The following is a 20,655-nucleotide window of genomic DNA, read 5'->3' as shown; positions in this document are numbered from 1 at the left end:
ATGGTGGCTGCACCAAACTACATTCCCACCAACAGTGTAGGAGGGTTCCCTTTTCTCCACATCCTGGCCAACGCTTTCTGTCTCTTGTCTTTTTGATAATAGCCATTCTAACATGGCTATGCTACTGTAAATGGGATTCCTTTCTTGAATTCTCTTCCTGAGAGTTCTTTAGTAGTATACAGAAATGCAACAGATTTTTGTTTACTGATTTTGCATCCTGAAACTTCAAAAAATTCATTTATTAGTTCTAAAGGTTTCTAGGACTAATGGAGCATTTAAAGTTTTCTATATATACTACCATGTTATCTGCAAGTAGTGACAGCTTTACTTCTTCTTTTCCAATCTGGATGACTTTTATTTATTTTTCTCACCTAATTGCTCTGGCTAGAACTTCAAATACTATATTCAATAAAAGTGGGGAGAGTGGGCATCCTTGTCTCCTTCCTGATCTTAAAGAAAAAGCTTTTAGCTTTTTACCACTAAGATGTTAGCTGTGGGCTTGTCATTATTGGCTTTTATTATGTTGAGGTATGGTCCCTCTATTTCAGCTTTGTTGAGAGTTTTTATCATAAATGCATGCTGAATTTTGTCAAATGCTTTCTCTGTATCAGTTGAGATGATCATATTTTTAAGGTCAAGAGTCTGTAAATTTGTTGAAGTGAATCATCACTTTCCTACTTTTTGATTATGGTTTTAGTGTCCTGTCTTAGAACTCAGGTTTTAAAGATTTTTTCTTACATTTTTCCTAAAATTTAATAATTTTACCTCTTACCTTTAGGCCAAGAATCTGCTGTGAGTTACTTTTAGGTGAGTGTGTATTTTATGGAATTAGGTCTAAATTCAACTTTGTGTATGTGGATATCTAACTGTTCCAGCACTATTTGTTGACAGGACTGTCTTTTGTATTGAATTCCCTTGTTTCCTTTGTTGGAAATCAATTGCCGATAAAGATAAAAATTTTTATATACAATTCTATTCCATAGGTCTAAATGTTTATGTTTATGGTAGTACCACACTGTCTTGGTTACTGGAGCTTTATAATAAATTTTGAAACCACAATTTTGTTTTGGCTATCTGAATATTTTTCATTTACGCATAAATTTTAGGATTAGCATGTCAATTTCTGCAAAATACCTGTTGAGATTTTTATGGACATAGACATTCTTAACAATATTGAATCTTTCTATTCATGAACATGGAATACATCTCAATTTACTTAGATCTCCAATTTCTCTCAACAATGTTTTATAGTTTTCAGTGTACGAGTCTTGCACTTTTTTCTTAAACATATTCTTATGCGTTTTACTCTTTTTGATGCTAATGTGAATGGAATTCTTGGTGTTGTTTCAATATTGTTCATTGCTAGCATGGAAATATAATTGATTTTTGTACATTGTTTTGATAGCCTGGGACCTTGCTGAACTTGTTTATTAGCTCTTCAAGTGGTTTTGTGGATTCCTTAGGACTTTCTACATACACAGTCATGTCATCTGCAAGTAAAGACAATTTTATTATTTCCTTCCCAATCTAGATGCCTTTGGTCTCTTTTTCTTCCATTGTTGTGCAGAAAGAACCCCCATTTTAATGCTGAATAGGAGTGATTAGAGTGAATATCTTTCCCTTGTTTCCAATCTTAAGGGGAAAACGTTCACTCTTTCACTATTAAGTATGATTTAATTATAGTTTTTTCATAGATGGCTAATAGTTTGAGAAGGCTCCTTTGTATCCCCAGTTTGTTGACAGTTTTTATTCACAAATAGATGTTGGATACTGTCAAATTATTTTTCCATTTCTACTGACATGATCCTTTAGTTTTGTCTTTATTTTACTAATATAGTACATTCAGTGATGTTCTGATGATAAACCAATCAAATTTCTGAAATAAGTCCTACTTGGTCGTGGTATATAATCTTTTTTATATGTTGCTGTATTTGGTTTGCTAATATTTTGTTAAGAAATTTTGCATCTATATTCATGAATGATGTTGGTCCATAGATGTCTTACAATATCTTTGTCTGGCTTTGGAATTACTGGCCTCGTAAAATAAGTTGAGAGTGGTTTCTCCCTCTGTTTTGTGCTTCTTTTTCAGTTATTCTCAAATATTGCTGTTCCCCAGGGATCTGCTCTAGTTCTGTGCTCCTACTGTTTTACATGCCCTCCTTCAATAATGTAACCCATACCCATACTGATCTCTGGTAGCTTTGGCCCACAGTGGCTTGAAGCAGGGTTTCGGTTCCCAGTCAGTGACTGAGGTCGGGTCATGGCAGTGAGAGCACTGAATCCTAGCCACTAGACCAGTGGTCAGTGACAAGGCCCTGGCCCTACGGCTTTGCAGAAAAGAATTCCCACAAAGACAGAAAGTAGTGAGACAAGTAAAATATTTACTAGGAAAAAAAAGTACGTGTGGGTAGGCTCAGAGTGAGAGTCGCGCCCTCATGGCAGTTTGAATCACTTTTATGGAGCATTTCTTCCATGTTTCCTTTGACCAATCATTTTGATTTGCCTGGTTCAGAGTCCATATTGGGTGTATCTCAGGATTTTCCCATGTGTGCGTGCGCATCTCTTAGCCAAGATGGATCCTGCCGAAGAGGCCTATGGGTAGGTTTGGCCACTTGGCCTCACTCCCTTTTTGACCTCCAAGGAGGCTTTCCATGCATGTGTAGTCAGGGGAGGTCTCCTGACTTCGAGAATGAGGCATATGTGATCTCTTATCTTGTGTCTGGGCAGGGCCCAGCCTCCTCTCCCAATTGTCCTGTTACTCCTGTCCCAGAGTATCAGGTCCACAGGGAACAAACTCATCGTTTGCCCTGGGGGCCCATCTTACTCCTGCCTCAATACTATCAGCATCTGTAGGATGAGGACGTCCAAATCTGTTCCTCCAATTCAAATTTTGCTCTCAAAGAGTTCTCTATTTCTCTCACAACTGCCTACATGTTATTTGTATCTAAATGTTCACTGGCAATTCAAATACCCAATTGTCCTTTGTTAGTGGAATAAAAGTCACCTATTTGCACACAGAGCCACAGACTCACCCACCACCACATATTCAATGAGCACCGAAACTTAGACACACTACTTCCAATATATCAATTCAAATTATCTTCTATTTCTCTCCTCAGACACAGTCATTATTTCTCATTTGGGTTAAACTATTCCCTCAACTGCTTTCTTTGCTCCTGTATTGGGGCCACTTTCAATATATGTTTTAGCCAGGAGGTGTCATTTGGAATATTAGAGGATGTATCTAGAATTTCCCTTAATCTCTAGGTGAAATTTTGAATCAACAGAAAGGCAACGTCCTCCAAAGCAAGCTGGCTTTTACAGCCCCCAGTGTCACAGTCATAAAGAGTAACAGTAGGTACCCTACTGCTACTTACCCTTTTTCCCCTTCATCCCTTAATAATATAGACGCTCTGCCCTTTAAGGTTAATACTGAGCTTTTTTTCCATTAAGAATCTATCTTCTCCTTAGTTACTTCCTGCAACTGTGGCATGAAATTTAAAGCTTTTCATCCAAAGCCTTAGATCCACAGGAAAGTTATCAGGTATATATTAATGTCAGATTCATAACTGTAAATAATCTTACTGCAAGATAATTTTCTTTAATTTGTTCATTTGAATGTGTGCTCATACCATTTTCCTAACATCTAATATAATCTGCAGAAATAAATAATTTTAAAAGAAAAATTGAAGAGCCAAGTACAAATATATGTTTTATATATATGTGTGTGTATGTATATGTATGTGTGTATGTGTATATATCTGGGGGAAAGAGAAACACGGCAAATAAGGAAATTATTTTCATACCCATAACCCTCAGAAAGCTAAGGGCAATACATTTGCTTGATAAATGGATATTCTAGTTAAAATCACAAAAGGCAATTATAGTGACATTTTCAGCCATCTGCATGTACAATGTCAATTGCACGGAGCTGCCCACAACTATATATTTAAACTAACTGCTGTTAATAAAAGTGACTGTTTAAAAAAATCAGCTCACTTTACAAATGAAACAATAATTAATACCAATTATCAGTTGTCAAGGTAACAACTGAATACCAAAAGGCAGGTATTTTGTTCCTGTGGCTTCTACAATTGGCTTCCTGGATGAGGGCACAGGGTACAAAGTCAATGAGATTACAAGACTGAGGTCAGATATGCTTCCTTTGGCATTTACACACTACACACTAAAGTGATATTGCAACACTATTAATTATGCTTGACTACCTCCTTGTCTAGTTTTTAAAGCAAATAATTACACAGTATTTATATCCTGAAACATTCCTGTACTGCTAGTTAGAAAAATATGCTTTCCAATACTGCGAGTCTTCTCCTTTCAAAAGAAGTCACTTTGTTTAAAAGTTTGATGCAGAGAATGGACTGGAGGACACGAGGTTGGGGGGGCGGGGGGCGAAGTGGAAGCTGGGACCAAGTGAGAGAGTAGCATAGACATATTTACACTCCCAACTGTAAAATAGATAGCTAGTGGGAGGTTGCTGTACAACAAAGGGAGATCAACTCGATGATGGGTAATACTTCGGAGGGCTGGGACGGCGAGGGTGGGGGGGAGTCGCAGGAGGGAGGGAATATGGGGATGTGTGTATAAATACAGCTGATTGACTTTGGTGTACCTCAAAAACTGGTACAAGAATGTAAAGCAATTATATTCCAATAAAGAGCTTAAAAAAATAAAAAAATAATAAAAGTTTGAAAAGGTTTTCTACATCCATTTCACTTCCCTATAAACCACGTATAAAATTTTAAAAATCGACAATAATGTTATATATAAGACCTTAAAAGAATCACTTTATGGTGCTTTTTCTGATTTATGATTTTCTAAACTCTAAAAATACATTTACAAAAGAATTTTTGTGTAATCTACTTATCTTTGTCTGGTGTTATTTCATCTGTAGAATCTTAAATTTTAATTGTGTAAATATAGGACACTTTGTAGCACTTGTATGCCAAAGAGTCACATTTAGGCTCAAATTTTCAATTAACTACACAAGTTGAATACATTATATACATTGGCTTTTAAAATCTTGATGTTTGAAAATCTTTAGTAGGTAGAAAATACATCACATTTATTCATAACAATGTTGGCTATGTCTCTATGATGTGCTTATGATTAGTTATTGAAGAATCAGTACAATTATACAAGTTTGTATAGTACAGATATTAGAAATTATGGAGACTGGTTCTCTAAAAGTGGTCCCTGGACACGTAGCATCACCAGGTAACTTGTTAGAAATGCAATCATCAAGCCCCCATCCAGAACTCTGGCATCCGACCTTCTGTGGGTGGGGCCCAGCAATCCCTTTGAATTAGCCCTCTGGCCAAGCCAAGGCATGTGTAAGGGTGAGAACTAGGGAACTAGGCTAGTGCTTCTAGACACCTGTCCACCGAGTAACACTGATTGATGGACAAATCATACCAGCTAGCATCACAGAAAAGAATTACAGCCAGCAGCAAGCCCTTAGAAAATATTAAACTTTAAGATGATATCTGATTGGAGTTTTCTGGTTATTAGAATGCATTCTCTTTATTAAAACAATGGTGACAGCAACTCTTTTTAAGGTCCTTGGGGGAGCAAAATGAAAAATCGGGAACTCTATTCATTCTTAACACTTCATTTGTGTTGGAGGAGGGGCAGCTATGGGGTTGGTGGGGAGTAAACTACAGTCACTGTCAAGTGCTTTTATTCATAGATGCAGAACTGACCCAGTGCAATGAAGGGGCTGCTCTGCGTCAAATATCTAAGTCTATGTAGAGCTGGACAGAACCCCCCACCTCTGCACCCCAGAACCCAGCGCCACTATTTCCTCATGCTGTCTCTAGGACCACAGATGGCAGGACCAAATTTAAAGGCATATCATTTGACAGGTTCTAGAAACACAAAGAAGAAGTGATGAATAATGTATACAGTGAGAAACAGAAGAAAGGGTAACGGGTTAGCATGTCCTCATAGACCAGGCAGGGCTGTGCCAGAGAATGAGACTAGGGCTGGGGACAGAGATACTACTGAGTGGACACCCAGCACCCCCACCCCCACATCTCCACTTCACTCCGCAATGCGCCTTCCTTCACACCCAAACCCCCTCTTCCTCACATTGTGGTATAAAGACCACAGAATCACAGAAAGTGCCTTTTTTTCACCCTTAGCAGCAAGCACACAGAATTCCATGTGAGGTGTAGGTACACTTGAAAAGTAACCAAATTGGAGGTATTGATACATTTAAAATCTGAGTTTTTTTCCATTTCATTGAGAAAAACTTGACACACATCACTCTCTCAGTTTAAGGCGTACAGCTTGATGATTTGATTTATAGACACTGTGAAGTGATTACCACCACAGGTTCAGCTAACATCCATCATGACATACAGACACAATAAAAAGAATAGAAGAAAAGAACAAAGAAAAAAAATAACCCTGTGATGAGCTCGTAGGATTAACTCTCTTAACAACTTTCCTGTGGATCACACAGCAGGGTTATTTACAGTCACCATGTTGTATGTGACAGCCCTAGCATTTACTTACACTACAAAAGGAAGTTTGTACCTTTTGAACACCTTCCTCCAATGTCCCCTTCCCCCCCACCCCCCAATTCTGGTAACCTCAAGTCTGATCTCTTTATTACGGCTGGTGTTTTAAAAATATTTCACATATAAGTGAGATCACAGTATTTGTCTTTCTCTGTCTGCCTTATTTCACTTAGCACAATGCCTTCAAGGTTCATCCATGTTCTCACAAATGATAGAAATTTTCTCATTTTTTTGGCTAAATAATATTCCATTGTATGTATGTTTATGTGTGTGTATGTTTATGTTTACTTTTTTTTATATAAATTTATTTATTTATTTATTTATTTTTGGCTGTGTTGGGTCTTTTTCGCTGTGCGCAGGCTTTCTGTTTAGTTGCGGTGAGTGGGGGCTACTCTTCATTGTGGTGCGCAGGCTCCTCATTGCCGTGGCTTCTCTTGTTGCAGAGCACAGGCTCTAGGTGCATGGGCTTCAGTAGCTACAGCACATGGGCTCAATAATTGTGGCTCACGGGCTCTAAAGTGCAGGCTCAATAGCTGTGTCACACGGGCCCAGCTGCTCTGCGGCATGTGGAATCTTCCTGGAGCAGGGCTTGAACCTGTGTCCCCTGCATTGGCAGACAGATTCTTAACCACTTCATCACCTAGGAAGCCCCTATGTTTACATTTTTTTAATTAATTAATTAATTAGACTGCATTGGGTCTTAGTTACAGCACAGGTTCAGTAGTCGTGGCGCGGGCTTAGTTGTCCTGCGGCATGTGGGATCTTAGTTCCCCAACCAGGGATCGAACCCACATTTCCTGCATTAAAAGGTGGGTTCCTAAGCACTGGACTGCCAGGGAATCCCCCGTTTATGTTTATATATATACAGCCACACATACACACCACATCTTCTTTATCTATTCATCCATTGATGGACACTTACGTTGTATCTATATCTTGGCTATTGTAAATAATGCTGCAATGAACATTGGAATGCAGGTACCTTTTCAAGTTAATATATTCCAAGTAAATGAAAAACTACCAGAAATGGGATTGTTGGATCATACGGTAGTTCTATTTTTACTATTTTGAGGGAAGCTCCATACTGTTTTCCACAGTACCTGTACCAACTTACAATCCCACCAACATTGTAGGAGGGTTCCCTTTTCTCCACACCCTTTCCAGCATTTGTTATTAGAAGACTTTTTGTTGATGGCCATTCTGACTGGTGTGAGGTGGTACCTCATTGTGGTTTTGATTTGCATTTCCCTGATGACTAGTGATGGTGAGCATCTTTTCAGGTGCCTGTTGCACTTTCATATATTTTCTTTAGAAAAATATCTATTCAGGTCCTTTGCCCACTTTTAAAACCCAATTTTGAGTCACAAGATGAGGAGATGGAATGGAGAGAGCCAAAGAATACAAGTAACCGGCTGGTTCAAAACAGTAGGTTACTACCTTGTTTTGTAGCTTTATTCAAACAAGTTTTTGTGCGTAAGCAGCATTTTTATCACTGAGGACTGATTTATTTTGATGTAGTAAAAGTTGTTGGGCTTCCTAGGTGGCGCAATGGTTGAGAATCCGCCTGCCAATGCAGGGGACACGGGTTCGATCCCTGCTCCAGGAAGATCCCACATGCCACGGAGCAACTAAGCCCGTGCGCCACAACTATTGAGCCTGCACTTTAGAGCCCGTGAGCCACAATTATTGAGCCCATGTGCTGCAACTACTGAAGCCCATGTGCCTAGAGCCCGTGCTCCACAGCAAGAGAAGCCACGGCAATGAGGAGCCTGCGCACCACAATGAAGAGTAGCCCCCACTCACCGCAACTAAAAAGAAAGCCTGCACACAGCAAATAAGACCCAACACAGCCAATAAAATAAATAAATAAATAAATTTATAAAAAAATAAGTTGTCTAAGGGTGAGCAGAAGTAACAGAAGTAAATAAAGTGAGGAACAGGGAGTGACATCTGTTCATAGAGGCTTCTGTAAGTAGCTTAAGGCCTAAGTTGAAACCAACTCACAGGAGTAAGATATTAGAAAACCTTCCTGCTTATAAAATAGATCACTGATGAGAAGAGATTATACAACATGGGCATAAGTTCTTCATGCAGAACGAGACACTGCCTAGTACAGTGCTATGTAAAAATAAAAATAAGCTCTGATTCACTCAATATTTACCATATTAATATGATAGATTTACCTAAAACCAAAGTATACCCAAAGGCTCGACTGTTTTTTTTGAGGGGAGCTCAAATATACGTCACAGAAAATCAAAACTTAGTTGGATGAATTTCATAACCTACGTGCCTTATTGCAGATGCAGTTTTTACTTTGCTTGTTTCCATTCAATATCTCCATCAGCGTAAGACCCGAGTGAAATCAAACCCTGAGATACACCCTTTCCTGACATAACTAACCTGCTCCTTTGCAAGAGTGGTCTGAATGGAAGGATTCTAGAAACATCTCCTTCACAAATATCCCTCTTCCATTGACTCAAGAAATTTTACAAACAGCAGATTAGTCCTAAGTGTTAACCACTGTGTTTCCCAGATACTCCCATTAAAAATTCAATTTTTCCTAGATCTTAAGCTATCAATAGTAAATAGAATAGTAAACCTGTTCTCAATCATTCACCTTCTTCTCATCTGACATAAGCAGGAGCAGCCCAAGAGCAGACCGATGCTGAATGTGGAAAGGGAGGGGAACTCACTGGAGGCACACAGTCTGCTCCAGTGTGGTCCGGGGCACACCTTCTGCAACATCTTCCTGTGATTTTACAGGGTTTGCTATCGGCACCCAGCCTATGGGGTGTGAATCCATGGAAATGTCTGGGCCTTTTCAACTCACAGATGGTACTTTCACTGAGGTCACCTATTACCTCCATTTAAACCTAACAATGAGACTTAGCCTCTTCGTAGATCAATCCACAGCATTTAAGAAAAAAGAACACCTGGTCCTTCATTTCAAACCCTCCTTCACCTGCCTTCCAGGACACCACACTCTCCTAACTCTACTTCTACTCACCGACCATTCTTGCCTCCTCCCCAGGCTCTGCAAGTTATTTGTCTCAAGTCTCAATCCTGGACATCGAGGTTATGCGTGTGCCCTTGGCAAACTCATCAAGTCTTATGAGTTTACATGAGATTTTTTTATGACTTTACATGAGATCTATGGGCTGAGGATCCACAAATGTGCATCTCAGGTCCTGACCTCACACAGGAAATCCAGTCTAGTAAATAAGACTACCCCTACCTATCCTCCACCTCCACATCAGGATCTCAGAGGATCTACATCAACAGAGCAAAAAATGCAGCTCTCATTCCTCCCCAAAATCAACTCCCTTGATTCTTCCCATGTCAATTATTACAAGGCAGATCATTTCAGGCTACTCAAGCCAAACACAGGCAGCTCTCTTTGACTAATCTTTTTTTTTTTTTTTCCCCATCTTATGTTTAATTTAGCAGGAAATCAAGTTGGTTCTACTTTCAAAATTTGAATATCTCCCACTGCATTCATTACTACGTCTCTGGTTTATGTCACGACTATTTTTTAAATTTTAGCCTCCCAAGTACTCCACTTGCTCGCTCCCCTACCCCTGGTCTTTTATCCACCCTGGAGTCAGAGTCATCAGTCATATCTCAAGTCAGATCGTGCCACGCCTCGGGTCGAAACCCACCCCTGTCTTCCGACTCCTCCCAGAACAAGAGCTGAGGGCTTCCCCTTACCTGAGAGTTCCCAGGTGGGTCTACTGCCTGCCCCCCACCCCCCATCCTACTGCCGGCTACCTTCCCTGTCTCCCTCCACCACACACGCCAGCCTTCGTTCTTTTAAACATACCTGCGACACTTTACATTTAGAGCCTTTGGCCTTACTCTCTCCTGGCCCGGAACATATGTCTCCCGAACATCTCCACATCAAGCTCCCTCGCCTCCTGCAGTGTTTGCCCAGAAGTCATTTCCGCCACTTTCTTAACAGGCCACCCTGTTTGGAATGGAAACTTCTGCAACCACGGCACTCCCTATTCCTCTTTCCTGCTATGTTTCTCTATGGCGAGTGCCCCATCTAACATTCTTTATACTTTAAATTTTATCTGTTATCAGTCTTCCTCTTCTGGAATCTAACCTTGTGACGGTGGTGAATTCTGTCTGCTTTGTTCACTCACAGCTGTACGTGTGGCACCCAAAACAGTGCGGCACGTGTGAAGTACTGATAGTTGGTAAACGTTTTTGAATTACCTGTTGAATAAATCCTCAAGATGTTTTTGTAAAAGAATATTCTTCAGGCGATTTGCCTCAGAAAGGACGAAGAAGGGGACGACTTTGTGCAGCTGGACTCAAAGTCTTAGAGTCCTCTGTACTCCCTACTGTGCCAGCAGTAGGAATATTTTCAGTGACACTATCAAAACTCCTCATCCCATGCAAAATTCGTTCAACATCCTTTCAATGTGTTAACTTCTCATACGTGAACATCATTTTAGTTTGTTTACGATTATGGTTGGTCAATAACAATGTGTCCATTGCTTGCTTTGAATATGCTACATACAATATGCACTCACCACTTTTCCTGCCTCTGTCTCTCTCTCTTTCTCTCTCCCTCCTTTTCTCTCTCTTTCTCTCACCTTCTTTCTTTCTTCCTCCCTCCCTCCCTCCCTCCCTCCTTCCTCCCTTCCTCAGGGGCTCCTGTAACACTGCAGGAAGTCTAGACACACAGAGTAATGCATCTGTTCAGTGATCCTTCCCATATGCACCAGGGCATCACTCATCCCTAACTGCCCTTAATCATATCTAGTTTGTGGGGATCCTTGCTATCGGGCCTCCTGTTGTATTTTAATGTAAAGAGGCTGATCTCTGAGACAGACATATGCCCCCATGTGTAATCCTCCCTGAAGTGTGAAAGGGCATCAGGCAGTCAGGTATCTGTGAGTGAGAATCCTTGAAGTCTCACCCTCCTGGACCACCATTGTTCTGATTTGTGAGGAGTGTCAGGTATTCAGGATGAACATTTCCTGCAGATGCCAGGACTTAGAGCTTTAAGAAGTACTCATTTTTCAATTGATTCTTCATAGACTGGTCTTAGAAGCATAATGAAGAGATCCCTGTGGAGTGTGCAGAAGAATCCTGGTATTAGTTTACTCCGGCTGCCGTAACTGAAGACCTCAGACTGGGTAACTTAAACTGCAGGAATTAATTTTCCCACAGTCTGGAAACTAGGAGCTCAAGATCAAGGCACAGGCAGGCTTCATTCCTTCCCAAGCCTCAGGCAGCCGCCTCCTCGCTGTGTCCTCACGGGGTCTCTCCCTGTGCACACACCCTCAGTGTCTCTGGGGGCCCTACTCTGCTCTTCCTCTCAGGACACCCGTCCTGTCGGGGTAGGGCCCACCTACCAGCCTCGTTTTAATTCCGCCAGCTCTGTAAAGACCCTGCCTTCAAATACAGCCACATTTGGAGGTACCGGGGATCAGGACTTCCATGTGGGAATCTGGGGGGACACGATTCAGCCCACCACAATCCCAAGGAAGACCTGCTGCCATTTTCACACTTTTTTCCTTAAAACGATAGACATGCCTTCACAGCAGCCAGAGAGAGAGACCCACAACCTTCATGAAGAAAGTGCATGAATTATATGAGGAGCAGCCTGGATCCCCTCTTGTTTGCAGGTCATTAAAAAAGATGCCAGTTAGGACCCCTTAGACATTCCACCACCTTCCTCAGAATGGACACGGCATTAAGCCAGAACTCCGTCACGGGAAATAATGATTTTTAAAGGACCGAGGGCAGACTCCATGCCCTTGGCCTGCACTAATCTCTCAGCCCCGCTCTCTCTACTCCATTCTGGACTTTCTCTCACATCCATAAATGAGAAACAAGCTTTGCTCCAAATGGGTATTATGTCAATTCTCAAACATAAACATACATAATTTGAGTTCACTACTTAGATTTTGACTTGTTGCTTTTGCTCTTTTACCCTAAAATAGTAAGACATGTGCTGAGAGAAGAGATCACACACTGAAAATTAAATTAACATACATCATGTTAAAATATTCACTTATTTGAAAATATTTATTCATTAATATGAAAATATCTATGGAATGTCAACTTTGTTCTGCCCTGTGCTAGGAAGGATAAAACAGGTGAACATGTAGTAAGCAAAAATTATAACAAAGAAGCAAATTCACCCAAAGATGGGTCTGCACTTTGCGCAGCTGCTGGGAGGGACTCTCTGCCCTCAGAGGGTCCTGCCTGGTGGAGGTGTTCCTGTTCACCTGTAGTGGCCACTGCACGGTCTGTCAAGGTGATTTGTGTCTGGGGCTTCATATCATGTGGTACCTGCTCCATCTCCAGACGGGCTGAGACCACAGATCAGTGATGCAGTCAATAGACTCCAGCAAAGTCTCTAGACACCAAGACGCAGGTGAGCGTCTCTGCTGGTGATGCTCCATGCATGTTGTCACAGCCAACAGGAGCAGAGCGAGGCCGTCCTGACCCCAAAGGGAGCAGACAGGTGGGCGTTCCAGGCATGGTCCTCCCTGCACTCTACCCTGTGTAGCTTTTCCCTTGGCCGGTTTCAATTTGTGCCTTTAGCTCTAATCAACCTTAACTGTGAGTGTAACAGCTTTCCTGCGACTGTTGTCCCTGCAAATTATCCAATCAGAGTGGTCTCCTGGACGATGAAGTCGGAGACTTCACAATGGTTATAAGGAGTTAAAGGAATATGAGAGACATTTACAAAAGAGGCAGAATACAGCAGGTAGCACAGGGTGAGGACGTGCTACCTATTTACCTAAGAGAATCAGGGTTTCCCAGAAGAAAGCAGGGCTAACGAGGAATCTGTTTAGGGAACAAGGGAAGGAAGGTCCCTTCCAGCATAGGGGACGGGATGCATGCAGGCACTGGCAAGTAGGGGACAGCCTGTGTGTGTTTCGAGAACAGATAGTAGTGTGTCACACATTGTGAGAACCTGCCCGTGTGACTTCTGTCCAGTGGTATTGATTTTATTTTTCTTTCTTTTTCTCTCTCTCTCTCTTTCTGTATAGTTGATTTACAGTGCTGTGTTGGTTTCAGGTGTACAGCAAAGTGATTCAGTTATACATACATATACACACACATATATTGTATATATATATATACACATACACATATATACGTATTCTTTTCCAGATTCTGTTCCCATATATATTGTTACAAAACACTGAGTATAGTTCCCTGTGCTGCTTTTAGACTTCTGGCCTCCAGAACAGTGAGAGAATACATTCCTATTGTTTACAGCCATTAAGTGTGTAGTAATTTGTTACAGCCATAGGACACTAAACAGAGTCCAAGAAATGTACTTAGGCTCCCCCTAAAGTCCTTGTCTGAGGACTGATCTGCACAGGCACAGGATGAAAACGCACGAGGGTGGGCAAAGGAGAACTGCCAGCAAGCTGTAAGCTGAGAAATTCCTGGAGGTCAGAGAGTGATGGAGAGGGATCAATGTTCAGCCTGCCAAAGGAAGAGAGATCTGGGTGAACACCTGGGCCATTCACTAGAGACTCCAAAATGACTACTCCTGGGATTGCCAAATTGGGCAAATAAAAATATAGGATAGTCCACTTGAATTTTAGATAAATTTTAGATAAATAACATTTTTTATATGTCTCAAATATTGCAATTGAAGTTTCAGTTTAATGTCCCATTTTTTACTTTTAGTGTTGCATAGGACACACTTTTCCTAAAATAAATAATTTGTTGTTTATCTGAATTACAAATACAATTGGACTTTCCAAATTTTATTATGCCATCTCTTCAGACCCATCCAATGAAAGCTTAAGAACAAGCCAGAAACAGGCAATTTAACTACCTGCCAAATCAACACCCAAAATTCTATAGAGAAAGATAAGAAATTACAGATATTCAACAATATAATAAATGCAATACCAGCATCTGATGAAAAATAGTCCTATGGCCACCCCCCCACCAAATACAAACAAAATCTGATCTATAAACCGGAAAAACTTAGTTAATAAAACAGACCAAAAATGGTAGAAATCGTGAAAGTAGCAGACAAGTTCCTTAAAACAGGTATTGCAAAAATACTCAGGAAATTGAAAGCAATAATGAAAATAAAGAAGAAAAAGATAGAAAAGAAAAAGAAAAAATATATAGACATATATACACTAGTAGGCAGACAAATGAACTTGAAAAACATAATATGAAATAAAAAATTTGCTGATTGAGATTAAAATCAAATTAAACTGTAGAAAGAAAGATCAGTGAACTTGAGGACAAAGTAATATCAGCTATACAAATTGAAACACAGGAAGAATAAATGGCAGCTAACAGAGTCTGAGTAATTTATGGGATTATATCTCCCTGTTTAACAGACATAAAGTTGGAGTTCCAGAAAAGAGAACAGAGAAGCCAAGAATCAGAAAACATATTTGAAGAAAAGTGGCCAAATTTTTCCAAATAAGCAAAAACTATAGACCCACAGATTCAAAAAGCTCAACAAACTCCAAGCAAAATAAATACAAAGAAAACATTAAGGCATCATAATCAAATTGTTATGTCAGTGATACGTGTATTATATAAAAACATAACATAATGTGTAACATTTACTATATATATTTAAATATTTTGAACCCACAGCAGTTTATAAAGAGTGGGAAAAAAAACTAGCAGTCTATATATCTACAAGAAAAAATTAAATACAAATTAGGTATGAAGAAAATTTCTCCCTTAATTGTCTCTTTTCTATTTATTTTAGAATAATCAGTGATCAACAGAACAGCAAGAATGTCACTTTCAGTTTGCAAAGTATAGCAATTGCATATCATTAACTTGTCATGGCAAATATTTTATTGTCACTAAAGAATAAGAGTTACAACCACAAACAAAAGTTTGGGAAATATCCAAGAGTCTGTATAAGATATTAAACCTCATTAGTACAAGTAATAATTCAGTAGTCATATAGACCAATTCAGTATTTTATCAATTGTATTTTTAATAACTTTTCTCCATGCATAAATAATAATAATAATTCCATTAGAGAGCTTCAGTGTAGTGGTTTAGTGAACAGACTGAAATTAATTTTACAGAGATACTCCAGTACCATCCTTAATAAACCTCTTGACTTTGATCAATTTCTTGGTGCCTCAGTTTCCTCCTCTGTGAAATAGAAGAAATAATCACACCCATCCCATTGGGTTGCATGAAGGTCAGCAGAATATTTAAATCTCTGTCTCTCTGTATGGAACTGAAAACACACCAGCTGGTCATGATTCTCACATACAGATATTAGTCAACTGTACACACTGTGTTCACCGTGACTCACGCGGTGGAAGCCAAGAACATGCCTTGTCCTTCCCCTTCCCCTTCCTCCCCCCATTCCCCCCTCCCTACCCCCACAGCCTGGTCAGGATAACTGGTCTTTAACCTGCTCCAGTTGGTGACATCATATTTTAATCATGGTTTAATACACCTTTTCACCATCTCAAATCCATGTCTAAATCAACAGAAAATCCTTAACCATCAAGGGGTTGAACTTGTTGTCATAAATAGAAAAGAGAGGCTTTCCTTGCCATCTAATAGGGTTAAATGTGTGGATTACAAATATTTTAAACAGGGCTGTCTCCTGCCCACAATCCCAAACCTACCTCTGCAGAATGGAAGGACAAGAAAGACCTCAAATGAGGGCAGAATGGCCTAATGGCAAAAATGAGCATCTTTCACTAGCAACTCTCTCACTAGCAACTTTGGTGCAGTGGCATACATTACACTATTGCTGTGTATTACGTAAAGAATCCGTTCAGATTTGCAAGAAATATGGAAAGAAAAATGGGATAAGCGTATGAACTATTCATGCAAGAGTAAAAATCAATTAATATGAAAGCGGAAAATTGCCACACACAATATAATTTCAAAATGCAAATTAAAAGTGTAATGAGATACAGTTTGACACATATTTAATTTAAAAAAAACTAATCCATACTAACAAGAGTGTCTTGAAAGAAGATAGACTCAGTTCATTAATTGCAGGATGGCAAAAACTTCAAAAATAATATAAAAATGTTTCATCTTATACAAACAGATTAAAAAAATGTACTCTTTGACTTAGCATCATACTTCTAAGAACTTAACCTAAGGAAGTAACATAAAAGGAAATAAAGTTTAGTAAAACAATATTTATAATAGAAAAACTGGGAAAAAGATGATAGTCTAGACATTAAATTAACTTACACTCATGTGATGGAATATTATTCAGCCATTAAAATAGTAAACATAAAACTCATGGGACTTCCCTGGCAGTCCAGTGGTTAGGACTTCACCTCCCAATGCAGGGGGTGCAGGTTCGATCCCTGGTCAGTGAGCTAAGATCCCACATGCCTCGTGACCAAAAAAAAAACCAAAACGTAAAACAGAAGCAATATTGTAACAAATTCAATAAAGATTTTTAAAAATTGGTCCACATCAAAAAAAAATAATAATCTTAAAAAAAAAAAAGAACTCATTTTGGAGCATGAAAAGCATGTGTGTCATATATAAGTAAAAATATAAAATATAAACTTTTCACTACTATACAGAATAATATATATTTAAGAACAAGAACAGGGACTTCCTTGGTGGTCCAGTGGGTAAGACTCCATGCTCCCAATACAGGGGGCCTGGGGCTCGATCCCTGTTTGGGGAACTAGATCCCACATGCATGTCACAACTAAGAGTCCACATGCTGAAACTAAGAAATTCACATGCTGCAACTAAAGATCCTGTGTGCCACAACTAAGACCCCAAGCAGCCAAAATAAATAATAAATTAATAAATATTTTTTAAAAAGAACAAGAACAAAACAGGGGACAAAATATATTATGATTTGATTAGGAAGAAAGATAATAAAAAACATTATTTTATTCCTTTAAAATCCACAAGTAAACAAAAATAAACAAAATATTTGTTCATGAAGACTTTCCGTAGCAATTTAATACCTATGAGGTCTGCCTGTACAGTGGCCAGAACGTCAGTGCTTAGGCTGCCTGTATAAAATAGAGTTATTTTAGGCTTATCTTCCCTATGCTTATCTTGGCGTCACCTGGAAGTCTGGAACTGACTCTTGATCAAGGTAAGAGGAGGGGGTGTTATAACTAATATTTTCTAATGTTCCATTTAAAGTTGAAAACTTCCCTGGTGGCAACAAACTGGTCAAGTTGTTTCTGGCTTACACCTGGTATTTCCTGTTACACAGCCTTGTTGATTAAGGGATAAGAGGCAAGATCATCCCCCTGGAGACTTAGTCTTCCCAAACTAAGGTTCATCACACAATCGTAAGGGTTCAATCTACAGACGAAGTGTGTCCTGGGCAAACGAGAAGACCTTGCAAGGCTGCACCTGGAACTGGACCTCGCACCCCCCTGCCCACTTTCTGCTGTGCTGCTCGTGACTTTATTAAAACCTTTTGTTTCTGTGTCATAGATGGGTTCAGAAACAGAAACGGACCCCAGACATAGAGGACAGACTTGTGATTACCAAGGAGGACGGATGGACTGGGAGTCTGGGATTAGCAGACCCAAACTATTATATATAGGATGGATAAACAACAAGGTCCTACTGTAGAGCACAGGGAACTATATTCAATATCCTGTAATAAACCATAATGGAAAAGAATATGAAAAAAGAATATATTGTATATTTTGAATATATTGTAGTATAACTGAATCACTGCTGTACAACAGTAATTAACACAACATTGTGAATCGACTATACTTCAATTAAAAATAAAATAAAATGAAAAACCTTTTGGGTGTGTGTTCTATGGACTCTTGTGAGTCCTTTCAATTACATGACCAGTTGCAATCTGTGCAGGTGGCAAACTTTATAATTTACGTAATGATGATGTCTCTGTTTGGGAGAATAAGCGATGAAGAAGCAGGGGTAGGGGGATGTCAGGAACCAGATTCCTCCCCCACCGCATCCCTGGCAGGAACTGGCACAAACGCTGCACCCATTGTGGGAGGAAATGCCTATCAGTGATGTGGGAGAGGAAGATCCCATCATGAGGCAAACAGTTAACTGAACTTGAGAGTCGATCCAGCTCTGCACCTTGGCTGCTTTATCTCTTGGGGGGAAAACTACAATGAAAAGAAGCAGCCGGTTGGTTCCGAGGCCACAGATGGTGGCACATGGCTCAGCCTCTAATGCCCAAGGGGACCGGGGCGATAACTGTTTTGTCAAAATGTGTCCCCTGTATGAACAAAAGTCACTAACTGTTTACAACAGGAGAGGGGATCAAGAGACTACAGAAACACTAGGACATTCAGCTGCACAGTTAAGCCACTTTGGAGCTGGCCTTAAACTCACTTCTGAACCTCTACTGCGATCAAATGCTGTGCGTGGAAATCAGAGAGCCGCTTCCCCTGCACGGGGTACTGTCAAATGGGCAAGTGTGTTCATTCACACTCAGGACCCTCACTGCCTACAGCTTTTGCCTTAACGTAGACAGAGGGGTGAACCCCCAATCTTTAACCTCTGCAAAAAGAAAGGTAAAGAACACAAGCCCGAGAGGAGGACTGTGGACGCCCACCCCCAAAGGGGCCACTGAGGTGTGCAGGATACACGTCGCTTTGATCAGCTGTAATAGTCCTAAACTTTCTCCTAACTCCCTACTTTTGGTCGAGATGTGGTCGATGCTGTGCTGTAAGAGGCCCCCACTGTTCAGGCTCTTTGTAGGACTTCATTGATGCAGGGACAAGCTGGGGTGTGGGAAATTGGTTGGGGGGGGGGTTCTTTCCCCAGTTACTGCAAGGGTGGGGGGGCTAATGATGGGAAAAGATTACGGCTATTCAAAAGAAAGGAAACAAGGATAAAAGGGTTGAAAAGTACCTCAGAAGAACTAAACTGAATCTTAAGTATTCAGTTTAATTCTCAGGTCACAGACAGAGAAAACAAATTTATGGTTACCAAAGGGGCAGGGGGAGTGATAAATTAGGAGTTTGGGGTTAGCAGATACAAACTATACAAACTACTATATGTAAAATAGATAACCGACAAGGACCTATTATATAGCACAGGGAACTCTACTCAGTATCTTGTAATAACTTATAATGGAAGAGAATCTAAAAAAGAAAAAATATAAATACATAAATAAATATATATATACATATATATATATAAAACTGAATCACTTTGCTGTACACCAGACACTAAGACAACATTGTAAATCAACTATATTTTAATTTTAAATTTCAATTGATTTTAATTCATTTTAAAAAATTTTAAAATAGCATTAAAAGGACACAGTAGATGGTGTAAGTACTAAATTTTTAATAACTCACTATACAATGATGAGATGAGCTTACTGTCTCACCAACACTTCAAGCTCTGAAAAGACTGACCCAGATTTGCTCATGTTACCCTAGCCTTAATGAATTTTCTAAAATTTGATTACTATACCAAAAGGAATTTACAATTCCTGGCGTGAAGGCCAGCTAGAATTGTGTGGAACGGTGGTGAAGCATGATCTGAAGGACAAGAGGGCAGCGGTCACTAGGCTCAGCCGCCAGCAAGGGGCCGGAGGCTGTGGACAGTGATGAGGGTAGAGCAGCCTGAGGATGCGAGGAGGCTTTAGCTGGATGGCCGGACACTGGCGCGGACATGATGCCACACTAGCATCTATGAACAGTTCGTAGGCAGCTGTAACTAAATCAGGTGAGCCAGTGTCAGGAATTTGATGCCGAAAACGCAGCCTCTGTGCACTGGTGCTGAATCAAACCTCAGAGACAGAGTTTTGGGGTGAAGTAGAAAAGAATAGCTTTATTGCTTTGCCAGCCAAAGGGGGACACGGCAGGCTCCTGCCCTGAAAAACTGTGTGTCCAAACCTGGGTGGATTTGGTGAGGAGTTTTACAGCAGTGGTTAAAAGGTCCAGTTGCAGATAAGGATCAGGGCACGTGCAGGGCTGCACTCCTTTCATCTGGCCTCAGGTGGTCTTCTCTGGAATGAAGAACTCTGACATCTTCCAAGTGGTGGGGATTTTGGTTCTGCAGAAGAGCTTAAAGATACTGTTCTGTGCATCCCTTGAGGGGGAACCAGGACCCTGCCCCAAGGCTGCGCTATTGTCTCCTGGCTGCTCCTCCTGGTCTCAGCATCCCCTCTCTTCCCAGATTA

This window comes from Hippopotamus amphibius, chromosome 2 (genome assembly GCF_030028045.1).
Source record: "Hippopotamus amphibius kiboko isolate mHipAmp2 chromosome 2, mHipAmp2.hap2, whole genome shotgun sequence".
Classification (NCBI taxonomy): domain Eukaryota; kingdom Metazoa; phylum Chordata; class Mammalia; order Artiodactyla; family Hippopotamidae; genus Hippopotamus; species Hippopotamus amphibius.
Note: the sequence above shows the minus strand (reverse complement) of the source record.